Source organism: Carassius gibelio, chromosome A24, assembly GCF_023724105.1.
Source record: "Carassius gibelio isolate Cgi1373 ecotype wild population from Czech Republic chromosome A24, carGib1.2-hapl.c, whole genome shotgun sequence".
Classification (NCBI taxonomy): domain Eukaryota; kingdom Metazoa; phylum Chordata; class Actinopteri; order Cypriniformes; family Cyprinidae; genus Carassius; species Carassius gibelio.
In genome coordinates, this window is record NC_068394.1 from 8,521,895 (window position 1) to 8,540,712 (window position 18,818).

The 18,818-nt window shown below is 38.1% G+C and overlaps 1 protein-coding gene across 2 annotated transcripts in view; it reads left to right on the forward strand.

The window, feature by feature from the left end:
- The first annotated feature begins 206 nt into the window (after positions 1-206).
- The window catches only part of LOC127946211 (catenin delta-2), a 280,344-nt gene continuing 261,732 nt past the window's right edge, over positions 207-18,818 (forward strand). Inside the window, exon 1 of one of the 2 annotated variants that reach the window (XM_052542619.1) lies at positions 207-465. The gene's annotated coding sequence lies outside the window, so the exon portion shown is untranslated. The remainder of the gene's footprint in view (positions 466-18,818) is intronic. The other variant, XM_052542620.1, reaches the window with a different exon arrangement.

Consider the following 18,818-nt stretch of genomic DNA (forward strand, 5'->3'; position numbering starts at 1 on the left):
ATGTCACCTGAACTCGAAAGACCTCCATGGTGTATAATATAGCAATTTATATGCAACAATTAAAAAAAAAATTCTAAAGTCTAAGTAGCCTATTTCTGAAATAACATTAAATCTCAGTGCTTCATTATGGAAGTAAATGTTACAAAAGAAGGAAGTCGGTTAAGATATTTAAATGTGTAAAGCATGTTAATCCAGTATACTGCCAGAAGATGGTGCTCTATGAATGAATTCAGCGCGACACCCGCGTGTGCGCGCTCGCGCGTGAGTGGATGAAGGCTGGGATGGTAACTTGTGCTACCGAAAAGGCAGCATCACTCGCTCTGCTTCCTCAGCGATTCTTTCTCTCAGCAGAACAGTTCATTTGCTTAAATAACATCCGCGGGGCATGAACGTAGGATTCTTATCCAGCTGAATTTCGGATTTAAAGCGGGGAGAGGAGAGCGTGTGTTCCCTGGACATCATTAGGTGAGTGTACAATGTCATTCCATGGCACTCTGTGTTTGTTTGCGGGGTAATGCACTGTTTCAGCTTAGCTCAGTTCTGTCTTTTAAAGATGCCTGTTATTTTGGTTAAGATGGAGGAAAGTAGCATTGAATTTATTTCCAACGAACCTGCTTCATTGTGCTGAATGAAGAGAAAAAGGAACTAATGCATCGTGCTCAGTTTAACAATAGATTTTGGCATCGCAGATCTTTTTAAAGACACTGACCCAAATTAAAAAAAAAAAAAAACAAGGTGGGTGAGTGAAAGGTGTAGTGCATTTGGGAATAAAGAAGGATGTGAATTGTTTTCTCTCTCTCTTAAACACCTGACAAAGACATGGCAGGTAAATCTGCACATCATTTGCAAAGGTTTTTGCTCTTCACCTTGAGAACTGTATTAGGTTGGAACTCTATAAATGGCTATTTTAAATACTTGAATCCAGAGTTACTACTGAACCAATACAGGTATATATATATATATATATATATATACATATAAATATATTTTTTTTTAAATAGTTTGAGCTCAGTTTGGTCCACTTGCAGCATTGTCGAACTGAATCTAAATTTTAAGATATCTACAACTATTACTTTGTCATTATGTGGTATTTATACAGAATATATAAGCACTATGAAAAAGTAAGTCTATTTGGATGCATCACTGGATGTTGCTGTATACCCAGGGTGGAGGTTTAAAGCTCCTCACACTAATTAAAAGTCTTGTCTTTGTGTTCAGCTGCAGTTTAAAACATTCTAGAAGTGATGCTATGCGCTCAGTGTGCCCATACGTCAAGATAATTGTTGTTTACAAAGGAATTAATTGGCATTTCAGGTGTGAGTATTTTACAGTGCTGGAAAGGAGGTGATGACGCTTGTCCATTAGGAGGGAATGCTGTATTGATCAGGAGAGCTGACTGGCAGATCTTTCCACAGGGTGCCTGATCATAAATTAGCCAGTTGAATGAGCTGTTGATGACGAGGACAAAGCTGGATCAAAGGTGTGAAATGTTATCTAAAGAATAACCCCCCTGTAAATGTCATGGTTTCACATGAAATGCACACTACTTCCAGCATGTTAATGGGATGAAGGATGACTAAAGCACTGAGATCCTATTTATCAAAACATCTCAGATATCTCCTTGCTGTTTGTTTGTAAGCATGCTCGGACAGAGAGATAATGAAGAGCTTCAGTCTTGTTTGCTCTTACTGGGCCAGAAGATTTGGCTGGATCCCTATTAATTCTTCTCGTCTGCCGTCTCTCGGTTGTCTTCTGTGCAGTGGCAGCTTGCTTGAAAAGCACCATGTGTTTGGTGATGAAATGGGGAGAACACGTGAAGTGCTTTTCACAGAAATTCACTATTTTAACAGACATATTTCATGCCTGTTTTTCACGCCCCTGCGGTTCAACTTGTGACCAGGTCATCAGGCATGAACTATGTTGAAATAAGATGAGAAGCACTCAATATAAATATCAATGAATCCAATTAGGGATGCACCGAAATTTCGGCCACCGAAAATTTTCGGCCGAAAATGGCCTTTTCGGTTTTCGGCCGATAGACTTTTATCGCCGAAAAAACACGGCCGAAATGTTGTGATGACGCAAACAGAAACCGCGACCTGCACGTGCACCTGCATAGCAAAGACCACGAGCTCCCCGCGACATTCACTTAACACCAGTGAGAACATTCTCTCTCTTCTTATTCCTTTATTCGCAGCACTAAAACGTCTCCTAACAAAGAGATTAAGACGGACCACGAAGTAAAAACAAAGAAAAGTACAGTCTTATAGAGTCTGTTAGCACACGTCTCACTGAGATCTTTTCGGATCCTCTGCACTTCATCGCGAATGTGCTTGATCCGCGTTATAAAACCATTACTTGGATGCGGAAATAAGGCAGCGCGCACGAGAAATGATCCAGGCCGCGCTAGATGCGGAGAACCCGCGTGGAGACGGAGAAGCGCCAAGCGCAGGAGACAGATCAGAGCGCAGGAAAAAAGACTCGTCTCTGCACCAGATGAGGGGCATGCACCCTCGTTGTCTGATATGTTCAGTGGAATTCTGCAAGAAAGTGCCTCAAATAATAATAATACGTTGGCTATTTTGTTCTTATACACACACACAAACATATATACATACATAATATCAGATTGTAGCCATATTTATGCTAGATTTTCTGCTAGATTTCTGCTTTAATTTGATAAAAATGTTTATTTATGCCCTGGCCCTATTTAAATACACTCTCTCAAATATTTCTCAAATGTCAGGCAGATGACAAGCTCAACTGCTCAACAGCTAGATGGTTATATGTCTGAAGTCCCCATCCCCAGAAGTGATAACAGTCTTGCCAACTGGAGAAGTAATGCACTTTCTAGTCCTACATAGAAAAATTTCAAATGCACTTCACCTAAATGCACTTTGTTTTTATGAGAGAACTGTTCATTTTAAAACCTTTCTGCAGGCCAGTAGGCCTGTACATTATTATTAAATATACACATGAGTGGGATAAATTTTTAGTTTGAATTTTATTTTATACTGTGCATTGTTGCAATGTGCTTAATAAATATTTGCATCATTTGTAATTATGTATTTTTATGTGTTTTTTTTTTAAATAAGTTATGTAATTGTAATTATCTTTGAAACTTTCATATTAATTTATGCAATTGCAATGTCTTAATTTTAGTAAAGTTAGTACACGGTCATAGCAATAAATGCAATGGTACTAATAATTGGCATAATTTCTTTCGGTGTTTCGGTTTCGGTTTTCGGCCTTGGTTTTCTCTTTTTCGGTTTTCGGTTTCGGCCAAGAATTTTCATTTCGGTGCATCCCTAAATCCAATGAATGGATTGTAGTGGCTTGTAGGTGGAAAACTGTATGTCAGTATTCTGATCCGTCATAGGTGCAGGTTACTAATCAGTTTAGATGTCAAGCTCTCCAAAGGCTAATTAAGCACCTAGAAAACCTGGCGTTTAAGAAGCTGTCTTCATATTTGCTGTTCCGTGATATGAATAATTTATTTTATTGATCACAAGGTGAGGGGTAGGCTCTGTTGTTAATCATGGGATGTATCCTGGGTTACAATGAGTGGTGGTTCAGATTTAATTTAGAGCACCATCGCATTATTTGCTCAGATTTTTTACCCCCCTCATGGACACATGACAGGTACAGGTTAAACAAGGTCAGAATTTAGCTGATATTTATATAGCGCAAACGAACATCATTTACTGGTGGGCAATGACAAGCTTAAAAAAAATCCTGTCACTTTTGCCAGATGGGACAGATTCAACATAATATGTAATCAGATGGACAACCAAGGATCTTAATAAGATGATTATGGAGTCAGGTCTCATTTTAGGCGATTTTTACATTATCAGCTGTTCTTTGTTCATCTGTGTAAGGAAACGGGTTTGATTTCCTGAGAATGCATTAGCAGGAAATGTGTAGCTTGAATTCATTAAAATTAAGTCTTTTTGTATTATTATTATCAAAATGATTTTGGAACATATCCCATTAGTTTAACAGTGTCTGCCTGTAGTCTCAGCCTCATGGACCGTTGGCTGAACATCTGATGCATATGGCACACAAAAGTGGAAATACTTCAGGGGTTTCGAAGTCGTTATCAGATTGGTTGAATTATATAGGATTTCTGGGAGACATGTTGGTCGCGTTCTTTAACGTTCCGCCTCGAAACAAAGATACCATCGCGCCAAACCCACTCACGAAAGAAGAAAGCCATCATGTTTACACCTTTGACTATAACCGCTTATTTAATATTTAAAATTTGTGGCATAGAATCTTAAAAAAAAACGTCAGAGAGTTTTACACACAACGGTCTGTTATTGTGCCAAAATGTTTACAACCAAAAACGTGACGCTGAAACAAAACCTACTTTGATTGGTGGTTTGACATGTCGGCCAATGAAAGCTGCCATGGATTCCTTGAAGTTCTGGCTATGTGAGACAATGTCTGCCTAGGTGTTATTACAGAAAATATGAATATAGTGTACCCAAGGTAATTTGTCGCCATGGCAAAATGAGTTGGGGATTTAAAATGACTATTTCTGCAGGTTACATTTTCACACCAGTAGTCTTTATGAATGAGTCAAAAATCATTCACTGAACAGATTTCTTGAAAACTCTGATTCAGTCAGCAAAGAAACAAGTAACTTTAAAGTTACAATTTGAAGTCGAATAGTTCTCACTCAGTACGCCAAAAAGAGTATACATAGTATTCTAAAAACAGTAGGTGAAAAACTAGGTGAAGATAACTTACTACTCCTGGTGAGATTCTGAAGTACTTAACTTTTGAGGCCAAGAGAGAGGATTTGCAAATTGCAAGGAAGCCAAGTAACTGACACTGCAGGTCACATGACCATATGGTGGATGTAGTACATCCGAATTTAATTCATACTACCATATTCATTAGGGGTGTCACGATTCTCCAAATCCTCGATTCGATTGCATTTTCGGTTCTAAGCTCACGGTTCGATTCGATTCTCGATTTTTACATTTATTCTTTTTAAAGCACAGATTGTCATTTTTCAAACTAGACTTTTATGCAATATAATATCTGACCTTTGTTTGCAATGTACCACACTACATTGTCAAATTTAAAACTTTTATTAACAACATAATGTAACAATAACTACATATCTTTAGTCAATTGAAAACTTAAAATAAACTGCCATCCAGTTTCTCTTTTGTAAGTGTAGTCTTCTTCACAAAAGATATTACGATGTATCTATTTAAAAGATTAAAGATAAAACACTTGTTAAACACTTCACTGTCATTCATTTAGATTTAGATTTATATATATGTATGTATGTGTGTGTGTGTGTGTGTGCATCATTAAAGTCTGTAAAATATGTGCATCTCTTATTACAAGACTGCAATCACTAGCAATCAGAAGAATTCCAGTTAATCAAGTATCTACAAAAGATCTACTCTATAAACAATGCATTAAATTACATTAAAGACAAAAATAAATTAAACAAGCAAAATAAATGATTACTCACATGTATCTGGTCCACTGATGAAGTCATGGGTCAAGTCAAGTGAATTATTAATCATTTTCTAACAGGCGTCGAATACTGACTTTAGGAAAAGGGGAATAACCAATGACATTTGAGATAACAACTAAAACAGCAAGCCCCGCCCCACGACTGACAAAAATAAAATTGTTCGCGCGAGCAGAGGTGAGATGATCGAGTGCGAGGATGTGGGGAATGAGCATGCGCGCGCGAGGGCTTTTATTGCGCGCAGAGTACATGTCACGCGCGCGCGAGAGAGTTTGAAATGAGCTCGCGGGCTCCCGTTTCTTCGCATCCGATTCAGTTTTCCTCTCGTGGAAGCCATATAGCGCGCGCGCCAGCATCAGTTGTATGCTCGGTTATTTTTGTCATTGATTTGCCGTGATACAACATGGGGGCGTGGCAGCATCGACGATTCCATTTTTTAATTCGAAGTTTGAGACTGTGACTTAATTTCGATCGATTTCGATTTAAAATCGAAATCGTGACACCCCTAATATTCATACTATATAGAACATAATTTTTAAGGGGTCACAAAGTTCTAACTCAAATGCAATACAAATGTAGCACTATGCGATTTTGGACACACCATATAAGTGAGTTTTCATTGAATCATTCACCCAACCAATTAGTCAAAAATGCTGATTCATGCAGGGGCGAAACATAACTGGTGTGTGTTCCTCTGAGACATGGTTCATGGGACTGTGGCTTTTTTTTTTTTTTGAACTATTAACTTTTTCAAAAATAGACTTAGCAATAATGTGTCTAAAATGTAAGTTGCTTCATTTTTACTTGTTGTATATTGAACTGGTGTGTAAAAGCAGTATCACACTCATCCTACAGTTTTCCTAACATGTGCCTACTTATTTGAAATCTCATATTTCAGATTTCCCACAGTTTTGCCTCAAATATTGCTAAGATACAAAATAACTGCAGACACAGTTGTCAAGTACGGTACTGTCACAAGAAAAATGCGAATATACAACCATCTTGTTCCTAAAGGTGTTATTTTGTTCAAGGCGGATGTGTGAAATTAAGGAGTTGTAAAAAGATAAACAGCACTGTTCATTCTGTTTTCCAAATCAAGGTCATGTAAGTTGGATGACATGATCATTAGCATTTTAGAATTTTTTTTTTATTTTTTATTTTTTATTGGAGGTGCATAAAAAGGTGTTGGAGATTTGTGAAAACGTAGTATATCCTATAATTCTTTTGAATTTGACATTTTTAATGCTTTTAAAAAAGTATCAGGATGCTTTGCTGAGGTTAAAATATAACTTTTCTGCTTGTTTAACTTTACATTTTTGGTGTTTTCTTTTCCACACATGATAGAATGGTTGCTTTATATAGTCTTGTTTTCATGCTGTGGAGGGAAATATTTCTCTGACCGGCTGATCCTCATTTGCTGAGTCAGAAGAGTCTGTGTGTGTGTATGAGTGAGTGTGTCTCTCAACGGTATTGATTTTCCTTTTTTCTTTTTAGAAAGGGTCTAAGAATCAAACAGTAAACACTAGCTAGGGAGAATAGGGGGTTAATCATATGGTGCGGTTTCTCTTCCTTCGTAGCTAAATCCCGCCAAATGCCCTGTCATATCATGTTCCAGAATATGCCCGCATCCTGTCAGTGCGTTGCACCTCGGCTGCTTTGCACACCTTGAGCGGAAAGCGTTCAACACCAAGCTTGCTATTTTTAGACCTGCATTTTTAGCTGTGTGGAAAAGTAAATCAAATGCATGGTTGGACCCAGCGACACCTTTGATTGGCAGATGGGTTCTGCTCATTGAAAAAGGTGCCTAGAAAGGATAGGAGATGAATATAACAAAGCAAGGTCTTCGTCATAGTCTAACTGTAATTTTACACACTTTTGTTTTTAAATTATGGGATTGAGGTAGTGTCACATGGTGTACTATTACGCAGATGTCTGAAGCTCTGTTACCAAAATTGTGAAGTAAGCTATGACATTATAAGGGGATAGTGGGGTAAGATGTACATTTGATCTCTATATGATATCTCTAATTTGTGAGTCATTACAAAGGCAGTGCCATGAGCAGCTGATGCACACACAGCGTTGGTCGCCTGCAGGTTTAGCAGTGGAAACGAAGACCTCAGACCCCTTTTCCCCAGCAGAGGGTGCAGTGACTGACTGATTACCCCAACCTTCTCTGGGGTGCTGGCTGCAGAGTCATGCTTCACTGCATGTAATTATCAAGGATGAAACCATTTTCTGAGTGTTTGCCTTTTCCTTCCCTTCTGATCCCCTTGTGCCATCCCTATCCAAATACTAAAGTGCTACTTGATAGAAGGGCCACCAATTATGTGGCCAACATTCAGTAGAAACAAATGAAAATGGAAAATGCACAGAAATGACACACTACGCCTTATCTAAATATAGCAAATTTTGATGAAAGTCTCCATCTTCAAGTGGCGAATACAATACAAATAATAAGCAATTATTCACAGTGCCAACTGTATTCGCAGTATTCAATGCTATATTAAGAAAAAAGATAGGAAAGATGAGAAAAAAATAGAAGAGACGGAAGGTATTTTCCCCCTTTTGGATTGTTTCAGGATTGTGGAGTGGCTAAGTGATTCATGAAAGTGTTGATGGTTCCAGCTGTTCAGGTGGAGGTTGATAGCTCATTCCACCAGAGAGGAACAGAGAGGGTTTAGGTGTTGGAGAGCTACTTTGTGCCTCATTGTAAAGAAACAACAAGGCACCACTTATTCAGTAGGGAGCATACATTTGTGGTATGTATGACATTTATGCTTCATCTGAAGAGTTTCAACAGAGGAGAAGGTCATCTGTGAATAATGACTTGGGTTTGAGCTTTAGATTCTCGCCAGACCATGCGGGGTGTGAGATACACCAGAGGGGGAGTGTGTATCTCATGAGTGACTGCCCAAGGTGTAGAGCTGGTTACTGGGGCATCACTTGAAGCCCCTCAGCAGAGCACTCAGCTGGAAACTGTAGCAACCATTAGCAGCGTGGTTACCATGACATCCATCCAACCATTGAGGCAGGCTTCCTGGCTTGACTCCACTGGGAGTTGTGATGGCTGGATTTTCGAGGGAAGTGGGACAAACCATTGTGACGAATGGAGAAGCAGGAGTTTTTGCCAGAGAGAATGAAGGCCTAGTTTTATATAAACACAAGTGGAGTAATGAAAATCATTTTCTGCTAGCTTATGCATCCATGTGCTGGCAGACTTGAATGAATTGCTGTGTAAATATCATCAATTGGATTTTGCAAGATTTATTGGTTGTTTACCATCCAGGCTTGTATTTATGGTTACCTCAATCTCACACACAAAGGTTTACAACAATCAGTCCCTGAAAAATCAATTCTGAGAAAAGTCTGGAAGCCACCGGGCCATACTGTACTGTCTCAGATGCATGCAGGGAAGAACTATTTTGTTGAATTGGAACCATGAATGGTCCATGACCATGCAGTAGAGTTTAAATACATCACAGAGACTGGTCCTGCTCCCCGGGCATGTAATGAATCATGGTGGAGGAAGTTGTGGTGGTAAGAATTGGACAAGCAGTGTGTTCAAGGTTACCATGGACCTTCATATCTGCTGAGAGGGCACATTGGTCAGGGTTTTTTGGAGATCGTAATAACAGGTAATGCTGCGGAAATTAAACCTGTTGTTTGTTGTTGTTGTTGTTTGTGCTTGTGAGGTTGTGCTTATTCATGTATATTTATAATTTTGTATTAATTGATGTTTTTGTTTCCTTTCATGAGTGAGTCTTTCAATTTCAGTAGAGAAAATTGCTTTGACCTTTGACCTTTAATTGTGCGTTTTCAAAAAAACTCCAAAGCTGCCCTTCCAAATTCTCTAATAGCTGAATAATCTAACCTTTGCACAGAAAAGAATGCATAAAAGATATTGTTATTGTTGTCAAACTGTGTTGCTGCTGGTTATAACTGAAGTTATCTGTGTCGCGGCACTGATGTGGTGCAGAGAGCGTGAGAGAGTGAATGTGGGCTTGTTCCGTCTCGCTTTTGTTTGAACAAGTGTGTTCAGACAGTGATAAGGAGGAGAAAGGGATATAGTGGCGAGTCAGGCTCCTCCGGTTGGGCACTTCTTTTCAGTGCCAGGATCAGGTTGACCTTGGAGATAATATTGAGCCTTATCCCCGTTTGTCACGGGTGAGGAAAAACAGATTATACTCTCTAAATTCACTGCTGACTATAGAGCCTTGATGGCCTCCCACATGAATGACATCCTCAATCTCAGTGCTTATTGGTTTTCCTTGGAAATCCATGCCTTCTTGCCAGTGACTTTTCACTTACCTATGTTGCCCGCCTTTTGGTAATTTGGCACCTTCCTTAAAGTCTTATCTATCGTAGTGGAATTGGAGCTGAAAAGAAGTGAGAAATTAAGTGATCTCTCAAGTCAGGATGGTTGATTGTTCAACAATTTGTCTAACTAGTAGTGACTAGTGAGAATATATATATATATATATATATATATATATATATATATATATATATATATATATATATACTGATGTAGTGGCTCCATTCATATTCATATCTAACCTATTCTATAGTTTATTATATTCAGTGATGCCCATAAATTGAAAAATCTCTATTTTATTTTTACTGTTGCACTACAGTTTGACGGCATTGTAACCTCTGAAGCCTTTCGAGTATAAAGCAGAACTGTTTGGTCTCCATTCTGTATTGGCATTTCTTCTACTACTTTCAACACTCACTTGAATTTTCTTAAGCCATCGTGCACCAACTAAATGAAATAATCAATGTGGTAATCAGGGGATTTAATTTAAGATTGGCTGTCTCTCACAGCTGCTAATTACTGCCGCTTATGATTGCATTGCTGATGAGAGTCACCCGTTATTATCAAGAATAGCTTATTGCAGAGTGCCACAAGAGCCTCCTTTATATTCGCAGCATGAGTTTGTGACAGTTGTCTGTAACAAACAGATTAGACACAATCTTGCAGTGATGAATGGCACAACTATTGCTGAAATGGCACTTATGTTTTACGCTGTGCTGGTAAAATAATTTCCTACCCCGACTTCTCTCGCAAAGCTTGGATCGTATTGAGAATGACATGATTGTCTAGCTGTGCTAATTTCCTAACTTTGGTCCATGTGCATTGGAAATGAGATGGAACAGTGATTAGACCAATTACTACAGCCACAGGCAGATTGCAGCAGGGTGTCCTCATGTCCACCTGCTACAGAGATTGCGCTTCCTTTGGTGCCTCTCAAAACGTGATCCTTCCTGGCAAGTCTCAATCACACAGTCTCATAATCATGGCCCAGTTCAGCAAGCCTACTGCTGTGTGAATGGCACAAACAGGTCAGCAGGGCTACTTAAATTAGAACCTCATATGGATTCGGGTATGCTTTTGGGGCTTTTGATTTGTTGGGTCGACCTTTTTACAGAGTGTACACCATATTCAATTTGACATGAGTAAAAACATGGCTGTGAGGGACAGAAATACAGTCTGTTCAATATGTCATACTGTTGTATTGACATTTAAAATACCTACATCTTTGCAGCAGATAAAAAAGTTGGATATGATTTCTGAATGTAACATATTAAGTAGCGGACGTTAACCTAGAACACCCAACTAATAGGTAACCCTCCAATTAGTCAATTATGAAAGCATAGGTTTGAGCATGCTTCTTTCATGTGCCATTTTCAAACTCAATTTCGTCAGTAAATTAGACTGATTGGAATTTTTATGGTTTGGTGCAAACCACAAAAACCACATAAGGGGAAGCCATGGCCTAATGGTTAGAGAGTCGGACTGGCAATTGAAAGATTGTGAGTTCGAGTCTCGGGCCGGCAGGAATTGTGTGTGGTGGGAGTGCATGTACAGTTCTCTCCCACCTTCAATACCACGACTTAGGTGCCCTTGAGCAAGGCACCGAACCCCCAACTGCTCACCGGGCGCCGCAGCATAAATGGCTGCCCACTGCTCCGGGTGTGTGCTCACAGTGTGTGTGTTCACTGCTGTGTGTGTGCACTTCGGATGGGTTAAATGCAGAGCACAAATTCTGAGTATGGGTCACCATACTTGGCTGAATGTCACGTCACAATAAAACTCTATAGAGCAATGATGAGCATAAGTCACTATTAGAACAATGCAAGAATAGTTTATTCTTTTGAGGTGTATGTTCGATTAAAGATTTGCACTAAAGTGCACTAAGGTGAAAAGTGCAATTTATGTGTTGATTATTTGATTTTGACTGGTAATGGGCCTTGAAGACTTAGTCAACCAGCTAATTCACCCAGTCAGCAAAAGCTTAATGAATTCCTGCGAGTCAGCAAATGTTTATGACCATATTTTCTGGTTAATATGCAAAATGTGCAAAATTTGTTTTCTTGCTACATCAGTCAAACGCAAATTAAAGTTCTTACAGCCATGTGTCTCCAAACCAGTTTTATATTGTGAAAGAAAAAATGTATTATTAAATTTATCAAAAGTGGCAGCAAAGACATTTATAATGTTACAAACTTTTTCTATTTTAAATAAATGCTGTTCTTTTGAACTTTCTATTCATCAACAAATCTTGAACCGTTTATAAAAATATTAAGCAGCACAACTGTTTTCTGCAGTGATAAGATGATACATCTTTTGAAATAATTTGTATTTTTAGCACCAAATCAGCATATTAGAATGATTTCTCAAGAAAGACTGGAGTAGTGGATGCTGAAAAAATTTAGCTTTGTCATCACAGGAAAACATTACCTTCTAACATATATAGAAAACAGTTATTTTAAATTGCCATTTGTTTATTTATTTGCTGTAAAATAAAGACCTGATGAACATAAGACACTTTGCTCAAAAGCTACAAATTGTAGTGTTTTACCAGAATATTTCTTGTCATCTTTTAGACCATTTCATGTACAAAATAATGAGACAAATAGTAACAGGAGCCACATCCAAGACAGTTGGCAGAAACAACTGCACAGATTCATATCCTAGTTTTTCCTAGTGAGCTTAAATGTAGGCCATTCTCTGTTATTAACTGACAGAATTAATAAAGAAGCTCTAATTTCAGTCCTTGATTTCAAATGACAGGAGACAGAGCAACTCTGTACAGATAACCTGACAATTTATTGTCTGTCACACTTCTCCACAGGATCCAAAGCTCTTTTCTGTAGAAAACTGAATTATGTGTATTACTCAGAATTTAATGGCTGACATTAACAGGTGGAGGTAAAATGGAGCCATCATTCACATAAGACATTCATATCTGCTGAACTTAAAGCTGAATTGTAACATGAATTGACAAACTTTGTCCATGTCTCTCTCAGAACTTGAATGGCTAAATTATTGCTCAATTTTATTTTACTCAAAAGTATTTTATTTTACCCTGATCACTTCTTGTGCATAAAACTGAAAGATTGAACCAGAACATGGACAATTAATTAGGTAAATTCATAAGAGAATAAATTCTCCAGCTGCTCACTATAGTATCTTCTAAGTGCACTACGGTTTTACAGTCTTACTTGTCTGGAAATACAAGCAAGATGTTCGTAAATATGACTAGAAAGAGAATATGTTGTTCTTTCAAATGTTTGAACTGCAGTATATTTGTAGTCTCCAAATGACCCATGCAATAAATTGTCAGAGATGTTTGTCAGATGCAGTGAAAAGGAACAGCTGAATACATTTATGTATGTGGTAACATCTCTGATATGAATCACATTTTACTAGTGAATTGAACCCATTATGATTTATATGGTGTTTTCGAGTAGCGTTTTACAAAGAAAATGATGTCCAGTCGCATTACATTAGAGGATGCCCTACATGGCAAAGCACGATTGATAGTGATAACGGTACATAAGTATACAGTCTCTGGATTTATGATGACATTTTTCTATAAATCTGGAATATGAGCCCAATGAGCTAAAAAGAAAAAAAAGACAAAACAAATCAGATATACTGAGAAAACACTTGATTATGAGGGTTTGTTGCTGGTGTACAATATGGAGCACCATATGGTCAATAGTCAAATAGTGTGATGGGGCCCATTTAACAATAGAAAATATATATATAAAAAAAAATAGGTTTGTCGGTAGTACTAAAATACAAAATAATACTAATACTAAATAAACTAAAATGCTGCTATTATAAACTTAAAACTAAGCAGTAGTGAACATTTTGTTGCCTGGAGCCTGAAAATGGAAATTCACTGGTCAGATGTGGAAACCCTGTGTAACAACAACAATTTCACATACAACTGTTATGACATATTCTAATCACTGAAGTTGTTGCATAATTGGTCCGCGTACTTCAAAAGGTCATATGAATAATGCTTATCCTTAGAAAATATCTTCTTATGCCCCGATATAACTGCCAAGCTAAGTTGGTTTTGTGTTAGGTAAGGAAATATTTCATGTTTGGAGATTTGCATGTTTCGGATTTCACTCTCTGAATAGCACAGCAGATCTCTGAGTGTGTGAATCAATCATATACTGCACTCCTCTGTATGTTATGATAGAGAACTCTTTGCAAATGCATGCATGCACCCTCTGTTTGCATTTCAATGAACTGCTTTGTTTATCGTACACCTCCACCTGTCCTGTAAGGTCATGTCTTGTGTGCTGGGATGTAAGATCCATTCTTCAGGCTTGAAATGCACTGCTTTATTTCAGACTCGTAATCTCACTGCAACGAAGGGAATATGCATTTCAATGCATGTAAAAATAAACCAATGTACAAGCCAACCCCATTGCTGATAAGAAGGTTATTGTGTTTATTCTACACATAACAAGGCTGAAATGGAACATCAGCGTGCTTATGGCATTATGACCGCAGCACAAAAAGAAATAATGGCATCGGACAGTTTTTTTTTTTTCTTCAGATGTGCAACATTAATAGCTCTATAGATTAGTTTTCAGTTTTTTTTTTCATAGTGGCCTGTTATGCATGAATCTATTGGACAGGGGAATGACTGAAAGAATACAATACTCTGTACTGGAATGATATTTAAAAAAAGGGTTTTTTAAAATCTTGATGGCATGGGACCCCAAATATGGTCCTCCTTTTTAAGATATATTGTTTTCTGTAAAATCGTGTTGACTGTGTGCTCTTTTTGCCAACTTTTAGAGAACTATCAGAAATATTCAAGTTAATTTGTAGCACTTTTTTCAGATAATATTGTTCAAAGTGTGTTTAAAATTGTTAAAATATTTAAGTTAAGACATTGATAGCAACATGATTTAATTAGTACATTTAATGTTTTTTTTTTTTGGTTATTTATTTATTTATTTATTATTATTATTATTATTATTTGTAAGGATTATTTCCTATTATTGACCACAAGTGGATGCTAGGGGTCCACAGAAAATTACATAAAATAAAAAAAAAAACTTGTCCTAGTTCTCAACCTGTGGCCTGCTACCCAAAAATCATTTGCAAATCTATTCTGGCAGATCTCTTGAGGGCTGAGTGCATTAAACTATTGAAATTCAATTGTGGACGATAAACAGATTTGATAAAGTGTTGGATAAAATGTAAAATCTGGGTCCTGAAGGTACACCAGTTAAGAACCACGGCTTAAAAATGAACCAAGGTTTGCTTGGTGCTTCCAGGCTTGAACGAATGAGCGAATGGGAGTAAAACAGAGGAGGATGATTGGTGGGAGTGAGTATTTGAGAGTTCGGGTGAGTGTTCTGTGGGGGATTAGATGAGGAAAAGGAAAAGCAAAAGCGGGTGGGTGGGTGTTGTTGATAAACAGCTAGGGTGGGTTTATTGTGATAGCAGTGTGTCAATGATGGTTTTAGTGGAGACAGGCTTGAGTTGTGTAGGCAAAATAAAGTGATGTGCTGGCACACCTGAGCAGGGACCATGGAAATGGATGAGAGAGAAACTCTATCACTCCTGCCCGACAACTGCCTCGTGCAGCTCAGGTGGAGGAGACGGGTGGGAGGAAGAAAGCAACCTGGTGTCACTCTTTTATGGAGATGTTTCCTTTCAATGGGGCAAGCGTAGCCTAGCGTGACTGTTTGCACGGTGTGCATTGAAGCTGCTTTGACTTGGAGGCTCAAGTGCGGACCTGGAGTTGTCCGACCAGCTGCCAAACTCCTTGAGTGCAAAGATTTTTGACACATTGCTCGACTGGGCCAGAAAACAAAAAGTTATCAAACATTGCAGAGCCGAGGGACATCACCTCCGCTGGAGTTACACCCAACAGTGTAAAACAGGAAAATACATTTAAATACATTTTTGCTAAATAAAGCTCATAGGCCGCTTTCTTATCTGAGCTGGAAGATTGAAATATCAGACCTCACCAATGAGCTCGGGCAGCCGGCTCGGAAATAGATCACATGTGAGAGGAACAGCAATTACATGTCAGATGCCCTCTTGCAAAACAATACAGTTGTAAACAGCATTTATGTGACCAAACTGCTTTGGTAAAGACTGTTGAGTCACTTTTTCTTCTTTGGGTAATTGTAGCTCCTTGTAGGGTGATGTGTGACTCTTTCTAGGATCTGCTCTCGCTGTTTGGATTGTTCTGGTTTGTTTATTTGCTGCATGCGGGTGCTTGGCTGGCTTCCTGCAGCATTAACACAGGGATGGAACTCACAAGCCGCGTGGGATGGAGGGCAGTGTGGCTGCCAGACTTCCTGCCCGGGAACCAACGCAACGACATGCGCAATATGCAGGGAAATGACTGGGAGAGGAGAGTAGGAGGAAGAGAATGAGAGACGGAAAAAAAAAACAGCAGATTTCCCCCTGACACTTTCATCCCACTCCTTTGGGTTTCCATGGTCAGTACATGGAGCTGTCCATTGATTTTTGGGATGCTTTTCTTGTCTCTTGAGCATTGAATTTATTATACTACAAGAAAGTAAACAAGAATCAACATTAATATACTACATGGAAGTCAACATGAAATCAAAATAGACTCTTGTTGATTATTATTGTGTATTTAATCAGTGCATATTATTTTATTATAAAAGCTCTTTGCAGGGTTTTATTGATTTACTGATTGATTGATTATCCTGTTACACTGAGAAGTAGGTTACATGACATACAGCATTAAAATGAGTTGGAAAAATAACTGTAGGTACAGTAGGTAGGTATTTAGATAGTCAGTCAGTCTTTCTTTCTTTCTCACTCAACCCCCAATTCATTGTGTTTTTTCATTAATTTATTCATTCAATTTCACTGAGATGTGCATAACATTACCTAAGTATAATGGTTTGGAAAAGCACACATTTTATTTATTCATTCATTTATTTTTATTTTCATGTTTCAGTAAGCAATGCATTACATTGCAGAAGTAAAATGGTTTGCAAGAATAACCTTTTCATTTTTTTTTTTCTTTTTTCTTTTTTATTATTTTCTTTTTTTTTTTTTTTTTTTTGATGATGCGATCTCAAAGTGACTTCCACGAAATGTCTTTGAATCTTTGATAAAGTCAGTTGCATGATTGGATTGCTTGACACCTCAGGTTGGAAATGTTAATGTTGACAGTACCAAAGCTTATACCATTGTTGCATCCCAATTAACATTCTGCCTGTCCTAAATAGTATTCGAAATTAGAATTGGTATGTCCCTAATTGTAGAATGTTGAAATGAGTATTCCAAATTTTCCAGTAGAAAAAATTCAAAGTGCAGATCCGTGCATACTCTAATGGATAATATTGCACACAACACATTGGAAGAAGATTCGATTAGAACTACAAACACACTGACAGACAGATAGAGAAAGGGGTTGGAGTGATAATATCTAACCTGTTGAAAAAAAAATTTATTAAATTTTATCTGCATTATATTTCATCTTCAGCAACATTGTGAATTTTATAATGATACATTTGGTCGTTAACTTTTAAATGCATTATTATGCAAACATACGAGCAGAGTTCTCGGCATGATAGACCTCCAACTGGCAACGTGCCTCTTAATTTCTCTCCAATACAGTAGGAACTTGAATTAAATTAAATACAGATAATATTATGTTTGACAAGATGATTGACAGTGCAGTTTAAATGCTGACAGGATGTATGTAACTAAGCAACAGAGCGACCGTTAAAGACACAGATATGACGAAGTAGTATGTCCCAAAGCTTGTCTACTATTCTGCTACATACAGTACTCAATGTATTTTTTATTCACAAACTTTTTCCTTCACTTTTATGACACAGCACATGATATAGTTGTAGCTTTTGATTCTAGTATAGGCAATATAGCGTCTTCTTGATGGATATGTAATGTCACAGGTGGGTGTTGAGCCATTTGTCCTGGTGGAGTGTCAATAATAAAGGTCAGTAGAGGATCATATTGACCTGTCATATTGAGAATATGAGATATTTTGTTTTTGTTTTTCCCCCTTGCCTCGCAGGACAGAAATGACAATAAACCAATTTTACTTAACTCAAGAAGACATATACCAGAATCCTTGACTCTCACATAAGCCTGCAGACCATGTTCTAGCATTTTCTAGCTTTTTCCAGCCAGGTTGGGCCTTCAGACAGTGGATGGATAACAACTCCAAGGCTCAATCAGTTTCTATTCACTGGCCTGCCAAACTGTTCTCTGGTTCAGGCTGGAGCAACAGAGGCTTGTTTGCCAGTAAAAGTGCCAAGTGCTGATGAGACAGAGGCACATAGACAGTTACAACCTGGCAGCCTTATTTTAGCCAGGGTGACAATGAGTCTGTCTGCACCTTCTGTCAAAAATTTCCAGCCCTTCTCCCTGTTTCTCAGTCTAATTTTCCCCATTTCTGTCTCTCCATGTGTGACATTCTCTGTTTAGTCTCTCTTTTTTTGTGCCCGCCATGCTATAAAACCACATTAGTTTATGAAGTTTATCATTGTATAACTAATCGGTCTTGATTGTCTTGGCAACGTTGTCATTTTGGATTCATCCTTAAAAAAGTTTTCCTTATTTCTCCCTCTCTCATATATAGGCTACCCCATTAAAACGGTCATTACAAGGTTGATGAGTGTGTTTTAAATAAATGGTCTCTGTTCTCTCTGGCTTTCCCTGAACATGGTAGGAGTTATTTGGGTGGGAGGGCTGATAGATGTATATTGTCAGTCTACATGCATAATGAGGCATCAAGCAGTTTGTTAGATGCAATCAGTAGCTGTGGCATGAACTGCTGTCATGTAGCATGTTGCTTCATCTGAGACCCCAGATGAGAGAGAGATGGTGGGAGATCTGGCTGCTTCCATTTACAGATAAACACACCAAGTTAGTTCCCTTTCGGTCAGTCACTCTCAACGTCATGTTGGTGACTGAAGAATTGGGATATCCCTTTGATGGACCCTTTGATAGACCAATGCACATTGGCATGCAATTATTGTTAAG